The 12,218-nt window shown below is 44.7% G+C and overlaps 1 pseudogene; it reads left to right on the top strand.

Annotated features, from left to right (window-relative positions):
* Positions 1-4,168: 4,168 nt before the first annotated feature.
* LOC138095456 (TAF5-like RNA polymerase II p300/CBP-associated factor-associated factor 65 kDa subunit 5L pseudogene) lies at positions 4,169-6,478 on the top strand (annotated as a pseudogene).
* Positions 6,479-12,218: the final 5,740 nt, after the last annotated feature.

Here is a 12,218-nt window from a genome sequence, read left to right on the forward strand (position 1 = left end):
GGGAGTATCAAGTAGCCATCTGAGTCTCGGTACCATCTATCTTTATCTTTTTGAAGGTTGGTGTGTTTTTGGATCCAAGCAAAGTCTGTGGATGAACACTCAGGGGTTGGGGGCAGAGTTCCCATACCTGGAGGTGGAAGTCCGATCGCCAACACAGGGGTGATGAAATCTTCATCAGCTACTTTTTGAGCTGCCAGGTCTGCAGCACGATTTTCTCGTGCCGTGGGGCTGTCACCCTTCTGATGTCCAGGTACTTGTACTATTGACACAGCCTGAGGCATCTGTACAGCCTCTAAAAGTCTACGAATTTTAGGCAAGTTTTTAATTTTTTTTTTTTTTTAGCTGTCAAAAACCCCCGTTCCCGATATATTGGGCCCTGGATGTGTACCGTGCCAAAAGCAAAGCGACTGTCAGTGAAAATAGTTTTTTTTTTTTTTTTTTGGCTCTCTCTAATGCTTGAATCAGGGCAATTAACTCTGCCTTTTGTGCTGAGGTATCTGGGGGAAGGGCCTCTGCCCATATTGTCTGTCCAGAGTCATCTACTACTGCGGCTCCCGCCCGTCTCTGTCTATCTTTTATATAACTGCTGTCATCTGTGAACCATTTTAGCTCACTGTTATCCAGTGGAGTATTGGTTAAGTCTTTTTGCATTGCTGTTACCCCTGCCAGTATCTCATCACAATCATGGAGGGGGCTATTTTTCTCCGGATTGGGCAAAAGAGTGCCCAGATTTAGAGTGCAGGGCATTTGGAAATGAATCCATGGGGTGTCAAGTAGCAAGGCCTGGTAGTGCGTCAAGCGGGCATTAGAAATCCATTTACCTGGGGGTTGCTTTAAAACTCTCTCTACGGCATGAGGAGTGTAGACCAAGAGTCTCTGTCCATAAGTCAGTTTATCAGCATCGTGGACTAAGAGCGCAGTGGCCGTGATGATACGGAGGCAAGGTGGCCATCCAGCTGCCACTGGGTCTAGTCTCTTGGAAAGGTAAGCTACAGGTCACTTCCATGGTCCCCATCTCTGTGTTAGTACCCCTTTTTTTATCCCCCGCTTTTCATCTACAAATAATTGGAAAGGCTTAGATGGATCAGGGAGGGCAAGGGCAGGAGCTTTTAGCAAGGCTCGCCTGAGCTCTTGGAAGGCCTTTTTTATTGGCTCAGTCCATTCCCAGTCCTTGTTTTTTTTGGTCCCTTTATATAGGGGCCTGGCCTTTTCTGCAAACCCCAAGATCCATAACCGGCAATATCCCACAGTTCCCAGAAATTTTCTCACTTGTCTAGGGTTAGCTGGCTCAGGGATCTGGAGGATGGTTTCTTTTATAGCCTGTGTTAGCCACCTCTGGCCCTGTTTTATCTTATAACCGAGGTATGTAACCTCTTGCTTGGCAATCTGGGCCTTTTTGGCACTGGCCCTGTAACCTAAAGTCCCCAAGGTTTGGAGAAGGTCACCTGTTGCCTCTTGGCACTCTTTCTCTGTAGCCGCTGCCAGCATAAGGTCATCAACATATTGTAATAAAACAATGGTAGGGTGTTCAACCCAGTACTCATGGAGGTCTTCGTCCAGGGCCTCATTAAATAACGTGGGCGAGTCTTTGAAACCCTGTGGTAAGCAAGTCCATGTCAGCTGCACAGGGGTCTGACTACCGTCTTTCTGCCATTCGAAGGCAAAGATCTCTTGGCTTGCGGGGGCAGGAGGCAAACTGAAAAAGGCATCTTTTAAATCTAAAACAGTGTACCAAATGTAGTTTGGAGGCAAGTTGCTTAGCAATGTATAAGGGTTAGGAACCATAGGATGAATATCATTCACCTGTTTGTTGACTTTTCGTAGATCTTGAACCGGTCTAAAATCAGTTCCCCCAGGCTTTTTCACAGGCAACAGGGGAGTGTTCCATGGGGACCGGCACCTTTTCAGGACCCCAACGTCTATGAGGCATTGTATATGAGGAGTAATTCCTTGTCGAGCCTCTTGACTCATGGGATACTGTCGTACCCTCACCAGGGAAGCACTGGCTTTCAGTTCCACAGTGATAGGGGGCCTCTGTTTAGCCAGTCCCATTTTTGCTGTTTCAGCCCAGGCCTGAGGGTATCTTTGAACCCATGGTTGTACTTCGGGGCTTATTGTCGCTGGGGCCTCTGGCAAGTAGAGTCTGTATTTATCTTTTAATGCCAGACACAGGACCTGAAGAGGATGCCTGGTCCCATCTAAAACCGACACTTGTCCGTGGTCAAAATGAATTTGGGCATTTACTTTAGACAGTAAATCTCTTTCCAACAAGGGTGCTGGACACTCAGGTATCACCAGAAAAGAATGGGTCACCTGGTGGGCCCCCAAGTTTACATGGCGTTCTGTAGTCCATCCATATCGTTTAGTCCCGGTTGCTCCCTGCACCCAGCTACTTTTTTTAGACATGGGTCCATCTTTTTGGTTTAAGACTGAGTATTGGGCTCCCGTGTCCACCATGAAGCCAACCGGTTTTCCCTCCACATTTATAGTTACCCAGGACTCAGGGAGGGGCTTCAAGCCCTGACCCCCTTAGTCGCTATCCTCACCCGCGTAGAGGATATGACTGTCTGGAGAGGGAGTCTCGTTCTTGGGGTTTTTGGGCCCCTCTTTTAGATTTTTTTGGGGGCATTTATCTTTTTAATGTCCAAACTCTTTACAAAACGCACATTGGTTTTTCTCAAGCTTATGCCTTGTCGTTTTTTTTTTCGGTTTTTGAGTCCAATTTTTTCCCTTTCTGGAACCTGTTTTTGTTTTCAACCCCAGCAAAAAATATCTGGGCCAGCTCTTTTTTATTTTTACAGTTTTTTTCAGCTCTTAATTTTTTTTTTTTTTTTAATGTGGTCCTCTCTCTCTTTTGGGGTCTCTCTATGATTAAAAACTCTCTCGGCTGCCCTCACTAGATCTTGCAAGGATTGTTCATTTAACCTCTCTATCTTTTGTAACTTTTTTTTAATATCGGGGGCTGCTTGATTTACAAATGCTAACATAACTGCCGCTCGTGACTCATCTGCCTGTGGGTCCATAGGGGTATACTGTCTAAAAGCTTCCATTATCCTTTCTAGGAAGGCTGCTGGGCTCTCATTTGGCTCTTGTCTCACTGGATTTATTTTGGCCAAATTAGTTGGCTTTCTGGTGGCCGCTCTAAGGCCAGCAATGAGAGTCTGACAGTACACTCGGAGACGCTCCTTACCTTTAGTGAGTTTGAAGTCCCAGTTGGGTTGCACCAAGGGGATCCCCTCCTCAATGAGGTTAGGCTGTACTGTGGGCCTCCCATCCACCCCTGGCACATTTTTCCGGGCTTCTGACAGGATCCATTCGTGCTCCTCTTTAGTAAAAAGCACCTGTAACAGTTGCTGACAATCATCCCAAGTGGGATTGTGAGTAAACAGGATAGACTCTAAAAGATCAATAAGACCCTGCGGTTTTTCAGAGAAGGAGGGAGTCTGGGTTTTTTAATTGTACAAATCACTAGTGGAGAAGGGCCAATACTGATATGTCCGCTCTCCACCCTCTCTGGCTGGCCCCGCCCAGACCGGAAATGCATGAATAGTGGAGGAGGGAACCTCCGGGTCTTCTTCTGCTATGCCGGCCATTTTTTTTTTTTTTTTTTTTTTTTTTTGCCTTTTTCCGAGTTCCCTAGGTGGGGCCCCTTTTTCTGGGAGGAGCTGAAGGCTTGGTTCTCTTTTTGGCTTTTCCCGATGAAACCTGTGGAACCTGTGGAAGCAAGGGCGGGGAAGAGGGAAGGGAAGGAGGGGCTGAAAAACAAAAGGTTTTAGCCAGGCCAGGGGGTTTTCCACCAGGTCCTGTCAGACCAAAATGTATGGAGTTTGGTCTGGCTGGGTGTCCTGAAGGGTAGGGGGCGAGCACCTTCTCTCTGACCGCTTGAATAGTAGGCAGGCTGAAGGTGCCTTTTTGTGGCCAGCTGACATCAAAAGCAGGCCACTCGGCAGAACAAAAAGTTACTAACCTGCTTTTTTTCACCAGCAATGATAGATTCTGTGCTCTAGACTTGAAATCAGAGAAGTGGTTAATCATAAGAGATAAAGGAGTAGAAGTTGTTTGTCCCATGATCACAGAAAAGTACACTGGGAGCCAACGGAGCACACGAAGAGCAACACAGACACCACAAGTAGACAAACAGATAACAAACGCAAGGTGGCCACCGACAATGCACTCAGTCTTACCTGCAGGATGTTCACAGAGCCAGCTGCCTCTCCAGCATGAAACTGGGCCCCGGCCTTATGCTGGACTTAATCCAGTAACCAGAGCCAGCTGCCTCCCCAGCACGAAACCAGGCCCCGGCCTTACGCTGACTTAATCCAGTAACCAGAGCCAGCTGCCTCCCCAGCACGAAACCAGGCCCCGGCCTTACGCTGACTTGCCTCTGCACTTTACAGCCGGATGCCTCCCCAGTACGATACTGGGCCCTGGACTTAATCTGGGCTTCTGCAACGTTAGCACCGGTGCTCAGAGCTCTTATCTCCTAACGAGGTTACTCCCTTCTACCAGGAGAGTGGTCCTCCCCGGCGGGACGGAGATCCCAGACGAGCCCCCAAATGTTATGCTCCGAACCCGTATCTCCGAACCGACCGAGAAAGAGAGCAAGTCCACCACGGTACTACAAGGGCAAGAAGGGAGTTTATCTCTAACGCGTTAGGGCCCAAGTCTCATCCCACACAAGGGAATCTGACAAGAGCCCCGAACAAAGGAGTATGGTGGCTTATATACAGGCAGTTCTTTGTCTCAGTTACAGGAGTAGCTGGCATTACATGATTGGCCAGGCAGGATGAGCGCATATCCTGTCTCTTTCTGGTAAACATGACTCAGGTCCTAGAGACCGTCGTTTGGTCCCTAACACAGTCATGACACAAGTGCTCATGGAGCAGATCCAGACGGCCGTGTCTTGTCCTGCCAGCTGAAGCAGGGCCTGCGCCAGTTGCTGAAAGCCCAGGAGACGGTAGCCAGCCTCGCAGCCCAATCAGAATCTGGTTGTACCTTCACAGTGTCTGCAGCCTCTTGCGAGGGAGAGCCCCAGCAATGTGAAGTACAATAGGAAGGCTGTGAAATTTTCTCACCCACTCTGACTCCCGGCAGAGCCATGAAGTGAGGAGGCCAGTGCCGATGGCGTCATCGTGCAGCTGCGGACCACGCGGACGAGGCAGGGTATCCTGTTTATGTGTAACTTCCGGCTGCGGGGCTTCCTGGACAACAAGTACGTGGTACGTCGACCAGAAGACAAGCTGCTATTCCTTTCGCCGCTGCCTCCAGAGGGACAACACTGCACTGGGCAGAGTCCTCGCCTGGCACATCATACCCAGTTTGTGGCCTGCTGAGAGGATGGACTACCAGCTCTATGCCAGCGGTGGCTCCTCCGGCGGTGAGGGCCCCAGCCTAGAGCCCACTGACATGCCAAAACTTGCCCTGCAGAACGAGGAGGCGCTGGAGGCCCTGCGGGAGAGCATCCAGGACGGCCCCCCGTCCCTCACCACGATCTGCTTCTACGCTTTCTACAACACGAAGCAGCTGCTGAACACGGCGGAGGTCTCCCCGGACAGCAGGCTGCTTGCCGCGGGCTTCGACAACTCCTGTATAAAACTGTGGAGTCCGTGTTCCAAGAAGTTAAAATCCGAACCGCCTCAAGTCGACGCATCTCACATCCACTTGGCTCGTGATGTCGCGGAGGAGGATGAGAACGACAGCGCAGCTTCGGAGATGCAAGTCCTTCGGGGACACTGGGCCGGTGTACGGCACCAGGTTCTTTCCGGACAGCTCAGCACTGCTCTCCTGCTCTGAAGAAACATCCATTAGTTATTGGGACCTGGGCAGCTTCACCATCACTGTGCAGTACCAGGGCCACGCCTGCCCCGTGTGGGACCTGGACATCAGCCCGCACAGCCTGTACTTCACCAGCGGGTGCCATGACCACACGGCCCGCCTCTGGTCATTTGATCGGACGTACCCACTGCGAATCTGCGCCGGGCACGTGGCAGACATGGACTGCGTCAAGTTCCACCCCAATTCAAACTACTTAGCCATGGGCTCGACCAACAAGACGGTGCGGCTGTGGAGCACCCAGCAGGGGAACTCGGTGAGGCTCTTCACCGGCCACCACGGCCCCGTGCTCTCCCTGGCCTTTTCCTCCAACGGTAAGTACCTAGTGTCTGCAGGCGAGAACCAGCGGCTGAAGCTGTGAGACCTAGCATCCGGGACCCTCTACAAAGAGCTGCAGGGCCACACGGACAACATCACCAGCCTCACCTTCAGCCTGGACAGCAGCCTGATCGCGTCAGCATCCGTGGACAACTCAGTGCGTGTCTGGGACATCAAGGGCACTCATAGCCGCACGCCCACAGACGGCTCATCCAGAGAGCTCCTGGACGTCTGCACCCACCAAATGAGCAATGTGCTGAGCGTGCAGTTCATGGCCTGCAACCTCCTGCTGGTGACCGGAGTCACACAAGAAAATGAGGAACCTTGATTTGTATATTTGATGTAATGGGCTGGTGCGTGGAAAGGGCACAAGACCGCAAGTCTTAGGACAGACGGATGAAATCACTGCCTGACTGTGAAAGACCCACAAATGTCCCGAGCCCACCACCCTCTTCTCAGTCCTTCTCTAGTGTGGAAGGACAGGGAGAGGAAGGGTGGTGATGGGAATGAACATGAAATCTGCAATCACGGAGATACTGCTGTGTCCTCATGTGGCTCTTTCCAGTCTCTGGCGCCAAGGCGACCTTGCTTCACTGGGGCTGCACTTGGCAGGAGGATGTTTGCTGGGCGCCCTCCGTAGGTGCAATGCTGCAAGGGTCACTGAGTGGAAGGGACTCTATCAGGTTAAGAATGCAGGGGTGGGAATTAGGAAATGGGGCAGGGTCGTGCTGGCAAACGTCTTTCCGTTTCTGTGATTGCAGAGAACTAGGATTTTTATTGTTGAGAAGAGGAAACCTAGCACTAGCAGAAAGCCTTCTCTGCTCTCATCTTTCAGGTTTTTCTCCTGGCACTGGCTGTGATACCTGGAATTTTGAGGTTCAGGGGATTCAGAGAACTTGGTTGCTCAGTCTATTGGGAGAAAGGAGAAATTTCTGGGGGACAGACGGATCATTCCAGCTGATGTTTCTAGAAATGGGTGTGTGGATTTCACGGAGAAAGTTTTGGGCTCTTGCATGCATGGTGGGAAAGAAAGATTATTTTGGGGATTGCACCTCTATTAACAGTTCTAGCCCCTGAAAGGGCAGATTGTGGTAAATAAATGAAAATAATTGGAAGTGAAAAGTGGTAAGATAGAAAGTGTTCAATTTCCAGATGATTCTGAGGTGTCGCTTTTCCAGCGTCTTTTTCTCCTGAGATGGTCCCTTTTACCTCCTGCTTTGCAATAGCAGTTTAATGAACAGTCTGTGAAACATATCTTAAGTGTAAACACACACATCAAAAACTGCACTCTGAGGACGAAGCAACTTCTGATTTGTTGAAAAAGGATTAAATATTTCTGTTTGCTGAAAAGAATTTTTTGTATTTTGTTTTCTATTAATACGTATTTAGTTCCAAAAAAATAAAGGTTTATGATCTTATAACCAAAGTGGAGTAAAATTTAAGTCAATAAGAGAAAGAAATGGAGGAAACTCATAAATATGTGAAAATCAAAATAGCACATTCCTAAATAACATGGCAAAAAAGAAATAAGAGAAAATATAAATTACTTTTAATGAAATTAAATAAAGACACAACATGCCAAAACTTATGAATTTCAGTAAAAATAATGCTTAAGGAATTTTTGTAGCTAGAAAGGTCTACATTAATAGATCAATAACCCTTCAACTTAAAAATTTACTTTTAAAAAGTAAAGCCTATGTGCAAAAGAAAATAAAAAGATTAGAGCAGAAATTAATGAAATAGAAAGTAGAAAAACAATATAAAAATCAATAAAGCCAAAAATGATCATTTGAAAAGGTCAACAAAATGGCAAAGATTTCATTATGTTGACAGAGAAAATAAGCGAAGATTCAATGCAAAGAAAGAAAAGAGCAGATAACTCCTTTTGACTCTACTAAAATTAAAGGGACAATGAAAACCGTATGAAAATAAAAAACTTAGGATAAATGTACAAATTCTTGGAAAAAAAAACTAACAAAGCTGAATTTAGAAAAAAAAATACAGAATCTGAATAGTCATATAATAAGTGAAAGGTTTTAATTAGGAATGGAAAAATTTCACCACCAACAACAAAAAGTCCAAGCTGATATGGTCTCACAGTTGAATGTTTGCCAAACATTTGAAACATTAATTTTATATGGCCAATATTATTTTGATAAGACCAATATGGCCCAGATATCAAAACAGATGAAGACACAATAAAAAATAACACTGCACAATAGTTATCTGTTATGAATACAGATGCAGAAGTGCTCAAAATAATATTAGCAAGTTAAATCCAACAGAGTGTAATAATAAGCTAATCTATGGAGACAAAGCAGAACAGTGGTTGCCTAGGACTGCTGGTATGGGTGATTAGCAGAGAGGGGATAGTTAAAGTGTATGAGGTTTATGTTTCGAGATGATGAATGTATTCCATAAATGATCATGATAATGATTACAAACTTTGTGAATATGCTAAAAAACACTGAATTGAACAATTTAAAAGGTTATGTGCATTGCATCTTAAAAAAGATACTACCAAATTAAATACTTTATAGTATAATAAGGTGACATTTGACAAAAGCTTTGTCTGTGTCTGTTGAGATGATCATATGGGTATTTTAATTTATGTTTTAATTGGAGGGTGTTTTCAGTGTTGTATTGGTTTTTGCTGCACAACAGTGAGAACTGGCCATAATTATTTACATAGAAGGCAATGGCAACCCACTCCAGTACTCTTGCCTGGCAAATCCCATGGACGGAGGAGCCTGGTAGGCTACAGTCCATGGGGTCGCTAGGAGTCGGACAGGACTGAGCGACTTCACTTTCACCTTTCATTTTCATGTGTTGGAGAAGGAAATGTCACCCCACTCCCGTGTTCTTGCCTGGAGAATCCCAGGGACAGGGGAGCCTGGTGGGCTGCCGTCTATGGGTCGCACAGAGTCAGACACGACTGAAGCGACTTAGCAGCAGCAGCATATATGTGTATATATGTGTGTATATATATGTATATATATATCCCTTCCCTCAAAAGCCTCCCACCCCTCTCCTATCCCACTACTCTAGGTTATCACAAAGTGCCAGGCTGGGCCCCCTGTGTTATATAGCAGTTTCCCACTAGCTATCTATCTTATGTTAATGCTACTTTCTCAATTTGTCCTACCATCTCCTTTCCCTGCTGTGTCCACAAGTCCATTCTCTACATCTGCATCTCCGTTACTTCCCTGAAAATAGGGTCATTAGTACTACTTTGCTGCTGCTGCTGCTGCTGCTAAGTCACTTCAGTCATGGCCAACTCTATGTGACCCCATGGATGGCAGCCCACCAGGCTCCCCCGTCCCTGGGATTCTCCAGGCAAGAACACTGGAGTAGGTTGCCATTTCCTTCTCCAATGCATGAAAGTGAAAAGTGAAAGTGAAGTTGCTCAGTCGTGTCCAACTCTTAGCCGAACTCATAGACTGCAGCCCACCAGGCTCCTCTGTCCATGGGATTTTCCAGGCAAGAGTACTGGAGTGAGTTGCCATTACTCCTTCTCTAGATTCCATATATATATCTGTTAATATATGATCATATGGTTTTTAGTCTTCTGTTAGTTAATTTGGTGTATCACATTGATAGATTTGTGAAAATTGAAAATCCTTGTGTCCCTGGAATAAATGCCACTGGATCATGGTCTATGATCCTTTTAATGTATTGTTGGATTCAGACTGCCAATATTTTGTTGAGGATTTTGGGGTCTACATTCATCAGTGATATTTTCCTGTACTCTTATTTGTGATATCTTTGTTTGGTTTTGGTATCAGGCTGGTGTGTTCGGAAGTGTTCCTTCCTCTGCTATTTTTTGCAAGAGTTTCAGAAGGATAGGTTTTAACTCTTAGGTATCTGATCAGATTCACCTTTGAAGCCATCTAGTCCTGGACTTTAGTTTATTGGGAGTTTTCAAATAAAGGATTTAAGTTCATTACTGATAATTTGGTGGTTCATTTTCTCTGTTTCTTCCTGGTTCAGTTGTGGAAGATTGTACATTTCTGAGAAATTTTCCATTTCTTCTTGGTCATCTATTTTATTAGGATATAGTTTTTTGCAGTCTGCTTTTGTGATCTTTCGTGTTTCTGTGATGTCAATTGTAGCTTCTCCTTTTTCGTTTCTAATTTTATTGATTTGAGACCTCCTTTTTTCCTTGATGAGTCTGGCTAAAGGCTTATCAAATTGATCTTTTCAAAGAACCAGTTTTTAGTTTCACTGATCCTTTCTATTGTTTTCTTCATCTCCATTTATTTCTGCATTGACTTTTATGATTTCTTCCGTTCTGCTAATTTTGGGTTTTGTTTACTCTTTTTTTCTGTAGTTGCTTGAGGTGTAGAGTGAAGTAGTTCATTTGAGATTTTTCTTCCTTATATCATATTTTCCTAAGGTAAAATTATACTGCCATTAACTTCCGTTTTAGAACTGCTTTTGCTGTGTCCCATAGATTTTGGATCACCCTGTTTTCATTTTCATTTGCCTCTACAAATGAAAGACTTCGTCAATTTTTTTTCTCTTTCATTTCTTCAGTGATCCGTTGGTTACATGTTGTTTAGCCTCTATTTGTTTGGTTTTTGAAGTTGCTTTTTCTTGTAGTTGATTTCCAGCCTCATAGTATTGTGATCAGAAAAGATGTTTCATATGATTTCAGTTTTCTTAAATTTCCTGAGAATTGTCTTGTGGCCAGCATGTGTTCTATCCTGGAGAAGGTTCCATGTGCACCTGAAAAGAATATGCATTTTTCTGCTTTCAGATGACATGCTCTATAAATATCAATTAAAATGTTCATCTGGTCTAATGTGTTATTTTTTAAACTGGCTCAGATGGTAAAGAATCTGCCTGTAATGTGGGAATTGTAGGGTTCAATCCCTGGGTTGAGAAGATCCCCTGGAGGAGGGCATGGCAACCTGCTCCAATATTCTTGCCTGGAGAATCCCCATGGACATAGTACATGACAGGCTATGGTCCATGGGTCACAAACAGTTGGACATGATTGAGCAACTTAGCACACACAGTTGATTTATAATGTTGCATTGTGCACCCATGCTCAGTCATGTCTGATTTTGTAACCCCATGGACTCCAGCCTACCAGGCTCCTCTGTCCATGGAATTCTCCAAGCAAGAATACTAGAGTGGGTTATCATTTCCTCCTCCAGAATGTTGTGTTCGTTTCTGCTGTATAGCAAACTGGATCAGTTATGTGTATACATACATCCACTCTTTTTAGATTCTTTTCCCATATAGGCCTTTACAGAGTATTGAGTAGAATTCCCAGTGCCATTCAATAGATTCTTATTAGTTATTGAATTTATAGAATAGTTTGTATATGTCAATGAAAATCTCTCAATTTATCCTTCCTCTCCTTACCCCCTTGGTAACCCTAAGTTAGTTTTCTACATCTTTGACTCTATACCTGCTTTGTAACTAAGTTCATTTGTACCTTTTTTTTTTTTTTTTTGCTTCTACAAATGATATCACATAAGATTTGTCTTTCTCTGTTCAACTTAATTCACTAAGTATAACTGTAAGTATAACAGTCTCTAGGTCCATCCCTCTTGCTGCAAATTGAATTATTTTGTTATTTTTATGGCTCAGTAACATTCCATTGTATATATATGTACCACATCTTTATTCCTTTGTTGATGGACATTTTGATTACTTCCAGGTTCTGGCCATTGTAAATAGTAGTGCAGTGAACACTGGGATGCATGTATCTTTTCCAGTTATGGTTTTCTTCAGATATAGCCCAGGAGAGGGATTGCTGGATCATATGGTAGCTCTGTTTTTAGTTTTTTAATGAACTTCCATACTGTTCTGTATAGTGCCTGCACCTGTTTAAATTCCCAACAACAGTGCAGGAGGGCTCCCTTTTATTCACACCCTCTCTAGCATTTATTGTTTATAAATTTTTCATCATGGCCATTCTGACTGATTTAAAGTGATACCTCATTGTAGCTTTAATTTATGTTTCTCTAATAATTAGTGATGTTGAGCATCTTTTTATGTGTTTTTGGCCATCTGTACATCTTCTTGAGGGAATTGTCTATTCAGATCATCCACCC

The sequence above is a fragment of the Capricornis sumatraensis genome, chromosome 19 (assembly GCF_032405125.1).
Source record: "Capricornis sumatraensis isolate serow.1 chromosome 19, serow.2, whole genome shotgun sequence".
NCBI classification, from domain to species: Eukaryota; Metazoa; Chordata; class Mammalia; order Artiodactyla; family Bovidae; genus Capricornis; species Capricornis sumatraensis.